Consider the following 7,193-nt stretch of genomic DNA (forward strand, 5'->3'; position numbering starts at 1 on the left):
AGCAGGAGACTTTTCTACTTGCAGCCTGGTACCTGTGTGACCTCGGACATTGCGATGTTGCTCATTGGGATCTACCCGGATGTTACACTCTGACCCACAGTTGGTCACAGAACCTGTTAGTGCAGTCTAATGCTGGCTGTGCCTCAATTGCCACCTCTTGCTACAGCCCCAGTAGGCATCAGACTCAGCCAGATGTGAAAGCACAAAGCTGGCTGTATGTCAAAGTTTAAGACTGGGCCAGCCACTACACTTTGACAGACACTGTGTAACCCCACCACCACCCTCCCAGAGAAGGATAACACAGAAACCAGAGAGACAGTCTTTGAGGTTGAAAAAAAACAACTTGAACCAATATAATGAAAAAGAAAATAGCACTTGGAATAACAATGAAGGTGCTGAACTATATACAGATATTATACAAGCATGCAAATATAGTCATATAGAGAAGAATATGTTATTACAAAACATACACCTTCCAGAAGACAAATACATCCCAAGTGGAAGAAGTCCCAGACTGGACGTGGCAGCAAAACAGGAGACAGGAGCACCAGAAGCACAGGGAGAAACAACACACAACCAGTGGCAACCCTTCCAGCATAGCACACAGTAAAGGCCTAAGATGTTTCTTAGGGGCCCTTATATACTGAGCACCATGGGAAAGAACACTGTGATTGGTCCATTTGGGTCACCTGACCCAACCTCTCCTCCCCATTGGCACAGCTGCCCTCCTTCCCCCACTGTGATTGACACGTGTGCCGGGAGCTCTGGAGAACTTTTATCCTGGAGCTCTCAAACCAGGACACTGTAGAAACAGTTCTATCGGGTCTGGAGGTGCCCAGGTATCTGGTATGTGATTAGGCCACTGCCTGGTGAGCTGTACTGTGGTATTCTCTTAAATAATCTTTAACCTGAGCTCAGAAAAGAAATTCCATTGACCAAAAAAGAGATAAATAGCTACCTGGCACTTTTGCTACCACATTAAGTATTGCTGTGAGATTTCCTCCTGAAGCAAGCATAGACATGCACATTTAGATAACATTTTTTTTAAACCAATTTTTATAATAAATAAGACAATGTTATGCTTACTTGCAATGTAGGAGTGAGATTTTTCAAAAATGCCACCCAGAATAGGAAAGGAATGCTTTTCTGCTAAAGAACACTGAATTTGTATAGTTGTGGGGTTTCTGTTGGGATTACAGACTATCTACATTTGATAATAACTTAACTTTCAACACCCAGTGACATTAATTTCACTTGACTTCCTTTCTTAAGGTCAAAACCATTAATCAGCACTTCTATCATTAGCTTGGTTTCCTTTTCTATTAAGTGATTATGATCACTTACTATTAATGAGTCATGAAGTTTTAATAAATTTTTGCTGGTGTGAAATTGCTAAACAGTAATTATGGCATATACTCTATGGATGGTTTGTTCCACAATGTACATTTTGCTTAATGTTAGTTAGAAACATCTACAAGAAACAACAGAAAATAATTAACTAGTTACGGCTGAGGATGTGGAATGGCCTTTTTCACCACATTTATAGCCAATAAAAAGACAAAGCAGGTCATTTTTTCTGTCATTGCTGGAATTATTGTTTTTCTGGACCTTGTGACTTTTGCAGTTCTTTATATGAAATGGCACTACCAAGGCTGCTTACTAAACAGGAGATGAAAGAAAATATCACATCTTTTAAGAGCTATTGTTTTAACTTGTGCCATATTTCTACTGTTCTGGCATTGAAACAACAAGGTTAAAAAACAAAAACCCAGACCCTTTCCGTTAATACATAAGAGAAATAACACAGCAAAGGGCGCTGCCAAAAAGTAATGTCTGAATACTGCCTTGGCTTTCCTGTAGCTTGCCATTACTCACAGACACATCTAAACAACCAATGCCAGATGCTCGTTTGGATCTTGTCTGAGGTTTTTATTGGTCAACTGACTTTTTAAAACACTTGTCAACCAGGAGCTGGACAAACAGTGGCCGATGAACTGGAAGGTAACCCTGAACACAGAACCTATCAAGATGGTATGTTAAAGAAAACAAAGGAAGTTGCAGCGATAGTTTCTCTACTAACTGCCACCCCCCATTCCCAGTTTTCTCATTTACTGACATCAGTGAAATTTGCTGAGAAGACTATATCTCCTCGAGCCACTGCAGATGTACTCCCTTTTGTACTGAAGCCAAATGTTCTGAACCACCCAAATGGAGGAATAGAATCAAATGAAGCACACTGGCTTCTCTGAGTGCTATTTCTGGAACATTGCACCTTTCTCACAGCACTCGGGATCTTAGAAAATGTAAGATTAAATCCTTTTCAGAGATTGTTGCTATGCTGATAGCAATGTGCATGGAATGAAAGTTGTGTTCTCTGTTTTGAAAGTCCTGTCTGGGAAACCATCTGGGTCAGTACTGTCTCTTTTCAGTAAATCTCATCAATCTGGTGCTGAAAATTGAAGATTGTTCCGAGAAGAGACAAAGGATGATGCATGAAAAGCATGGCTAATAGCAATTCTCTGACAGTGCAATGACATCACAAGAACACTATGTATCGTCTTGAAGACTGACTGTAAGTACCTAAAAAGGAACAGAAATCAGAAAATAGGAAGTTTTCCATCCAATAAACAAAGCTTTAACACGGCTGGCTGGCTAGATGTTAAATCTAGACCAGTTCAGAATAGAAAAGTGTCACATTTTTAGCAGAGAAGGTAAGTAAACAGAGGAACAAATAAACAAGATTTGTACTGTGTTCTCCATCATTGAACAAAATCTTTAAAACCAGACAAGGTGTTTTTCCCAAAGAAAAGCTGCATTCAAAGAATAATTCAGGAAAGTCCTACACCTTGTACCATGCCAGAGGACAGCCTCTTAGTCTACGATGGGTAAACCTGTTTCTCTAGTATGCAGTTCTGTACTGTTTGGGGTTGCCACTTTGAGATGTCAGAACAGAGTCTTTGCACTATCTTTGAAGATTCTTTTCATTCTTAAATGCAAGAGCAAGATGTTATTTTTCTGGCTATTTCAACGTGGAGCAACCCCAGCAGATCTTGACTGATGGCATAGATGTACGCGTGGGAAGGCTGGTGTGGTGTAGGTCTGCAAAATGTCCCATATTAGTTGACTCCTGTATTGGGGAAGGTTAACATCAGGAGGGTGCAGTCAGAGACATCGCTCCAGCAAGTATTCTGCCACACCACTGTAGAAGCAAGTGCCATGATTCACAGCTGTATTTCAATTCAAATCTAGCATTGGTTTATCAGAAACTGAATGCAGATCCTCATTTCCATTATAAAAATGGTGAATGGCCTGGATAGGTAGAAGTGAATGTCCTGCATAGCCTAAGATTAAATTAAAGTAAAAACTAATCAAGTTCCTGTGTCTTCAGCAAAAGCTGTGGCACTGTAAATAGCAGTTCTGTCCAAACTACACAGTTGCACCACACTGCTGGGACAAGGTCATAACTTTACTGGTAGGTGAGTGACCATCTGTCCTTCCAGACACTGGAGTATCATCTCCTTGTGATATTGGTCCATACAGGAGGAGCTGTATCGCTCACCAGCAGTTACTGGGATCCCTAACTGTATGACTTGTACTAATCTGAGGAAGATTATTAAAACATTAATTCATATCTCTTGTCTTCATCTTCCTGGCCTGGTTCTCACAATGCTCATTACTAGGTAATGTGCAGTTATAACATCTCAGTTTTATAACTCTCTGAGGACACTTTGGGTCAAAAATGAGCTTGACATTCCAGGGCACAAGAGAAATATAATTTTTACCTGAAGAAACAACAAAGTGTAGGGAGAATTATGACCAGAAAAAGTCATCACAGCCAAGTATCTACTGAAAGCAATTTTACTTTAATTGCACCTGAAATGGACAATTCCTGAATATGTAGAAAGGCCAGTAATTGCTTTGTGGGGATTTGCAAGGAGCCACTGAATAGTGTCTTGGTCACATGCAGTCTATAGGATTACTAGGAAAGCTCACGCATGCATATGAGGACATACAGTTAACTTAAACCACATGGTAATTCCTGTACTCAAACCTGTTGTATAAAGCAATCTCAATAATGAGCACGTGGTTGGATCATTAGTACCTTTCTCTCGTTCATTAAGGGTGCATTCCTTAATAAGTGTGACCGGTGCTGCTACAACACGGTAGTTTCCTTACTTGACAGGTGAGGTGCATGGCACAACATTCATATCCATGGACACAACACCCATATTTGTGTAGCCATGCTTTGAGAAGGCCCCTTAGGTTAGCCATGTGGCCGCATGTGCACAATGACATTTTCAGCACTGTCAAGAGTTGGCCCTTAAGCATCTCCAAAAACCATCCTCAATACCTAGTGACTGCTGAAAGTGCAGACTTGGGCCAGTTTTCATGGTGGGCAGTGGCTGGCCAAGGGTTCAAAGCACTAAAAATGGGCTGGGAAACTTAAAGCACTAAGGATGAGGGTGAGCCTAGGCACATATGTCTTTTAAAGCAGAAGCACAAACACTTCTTGGAGGCAGTGGGCAGATCACAGGACTGCTTTTTATCCATATGCAAAAGGAGATGATAAACATGACAGGCCTTTAATGGGAAGTTGTCACCGGCCATATGGTGACGTCTGGCTAGGGGGTGAGATTGTTTGACGAAGCAAGTGATGCTAAGTCAAAGTCAGAGCCTGTTTCAACGTACATTCCTCACATTTGACAAGGGTTTTCAACTTCATTGTTTTCTCTCTGTACAGTAGTTTCTGTATACTTTTTTCATGGCTTTGTGCTCGATTACTGGATGGCAGAGCATTTCTAGGTTTAAAATAACAGTATATCTATATATATATATACTGTAGAGTTATATTTTAAAACAGATTTCAAGGTGATAATATTCCCTACGCTTGCTCAGAGAAAAAGCTCTATATTTTAATCCCCTTCAGTTCTGAAACACTTTCAGTCCATTAGAGCCACATAAATACAAGGCACAAAACAATAGCAGACTACAAATCAATATATTTGCACAGCCAGACCTAAATAAATATGATCCAATTGCTGACTTGAAAAACTGAGAATAGTCAACTGTGTGCGAGAAATCCTGACCTTCTTGTCAGGTGACACACGTAGTACAAGGTATTAGGAATGTATTTTTCAGCAAGGAAGGCCAACCTTCTGACAAAGTAATGGAACAGTTCAAGTTTACCCTGGTGTGAAGCGGTCATGGTTCTGCACTTTTCTGGACACTATGCTGATAAAGTGGGGTTTTAAGTGGAATGAGACATGTTCAGTTCAAACATTCAGCAGTGATTTTGCATGAAACAAGCATTAGGCCTAGCAGGAACTTTATAAATAATACACATGAAATCATAGTTATCAGCTCGGAAATTGGTACTAAGCATACAGAGATAAACATACTCACTGTAATCACATGATTGGTATCGCTGAGAGGGAACCTCAGAAAGCCCCTTAGGAAGAGAAAAGCCAGAAAGAATGACAACCTCTATTCATTTTGCCTTGTACATCTCACAGGTTTCTGCTCCGTGGCTGGTTTTGTGCTAAACAGCAGAGGATGCTTCGAAAGATCATACTTCAAACACCTGGAAAAGAAAGCCAAGTAAAGAACAGTGTTTTGCTCAAGTTCAAATTATAAGCAATGAAGTCTACTTGACAACTTAAAGTTCAAGTCGTTTTATACTGTGATATCCCTCTCTTGCTTAAAGGTATTGCTTCCTGATCCTACCGCAAATTAACATTTTATTGCGTCACCCTTTAGTAATGGGCACAAGCACAGGAAGGGATATACACATGAGTAAAGGGCAAAAGGCAAAGCAGGCATGAGAGGAATGGCTCCTCTGGGCAAGTAGGTATAGCCTGTTCTTATGTGTGCATTTCAAACTTGTTTGTCCCTTCTGTACAACAAAAATATTCTGTTAAAGAGTAGAGTCAAAGTCTATAAACACATATTATAATAATGTATTGATTTGGATTAAATAGTTTGTGTATGAAACATGGATTTTTTTTCTTCCCTCATTTGACCCTCTGTTTCTATGAGAAAAGGAGGAGTGAAAGGCCCAGGAATTGTTCCATCACTTTTGGAGTTCAGAGCTCAAAAACCATCATCTGAAGCATCAGCTGCAATGCAGCTGTCTCTTCTTAAGTTTTCTTACTGTGGGTAAAATAAAATAAATTAAATTAAAATAAGACAAAATAAAACAAAAGGGTTCCCCAAGGTGAAAATATTGGGCTGCCCTGTGCCGATTTATACAGGTACCTTTACATTTGAGGGATTCTGACCCCACTGCTTCCTCCGCAAAATAGAAGGATTTCCCCTGGGACATCCCCTCAAATGTGACCTTAATGATTCAGTTATTTTCAGCAAAATAAAGAAAAGCCCCTGTAGCTTTCTAATCTAGATGGTCCTCATTTACAGTATTCATAAGAGTTCATTAGTGCTAAGGTACACACCTTTGTGTGCTTACCCAGCTGTCTTGAGAGGCAGGAAAATGCCATTAAATCCATTTTATGGATCAGGACATAAAGGTTCAAACAGTCTAAATAGGGATTAAATTGAAGTTAGAAGCCAGCCTCTCAGAAGGTGATGTACAGTATTTGCTCTCCGCACTGCCTCATCCCTAAGATGACTTAATTCGGTCAGATTCAGAATTAATTCAGACTTAATTCCTTCATGCTGGACGCCAGAGCTCATTAAGCCCCTTTGCATGCTGGGAGGCTCCCTAGGTGGAGCAGAAGGGCACCTTTCTCCCACCTAAATTACAATCACACCTCAGGGATTCCCAGAAAACTACCTCAACTCTGCCTGGATTCTCAATGGAGAACACTGCTGGAGCATGCTGTTGTGCTGATGCTGCCTCCTGCTGCTAATTTCTATTTCTTAAAGGCCCAAAGCTTGTCCCAAAGGAGTTCAAATTCATGCTGTGCCTTTCAGAGGAGTACAAACCATGGGGCTGGCCTGGCCCTGTTGCATTTCTGGGTGAAGCTGGTTTGGAAAGCAATGCTGGCTGAGATAGTTGTTGTTTCCTTGTAACCCTCAATGAATATCTCATCCGAAGGTTTCAAAATTCACAGAAACCACACAGAATTTCCACTGAAATTGAGGGGAACATGTGTATACACATTAATCGGTGTTGTAAGTGTTGTACAAGCTACAGCAAGATTATGACCCCTGTCTTTCTGCTTTCTCGGGGAAAG

Source organism: Apaloderma vittatum, unplaced genomic scaffold (genome assembly GCF_000703405.1).
Source record: "Apaloderma vittatum isolate BGI_N311 unplaced genomic scaffold, ASM70340v1 scaffold6061, whole genome shotgun sequence".
Lineage (NCBI taxonomy): Eukaryota > Metazoa > Chordata > Aves > Trogoniformes > Trogonidae > Apaloderma > Apaloderma vittatum.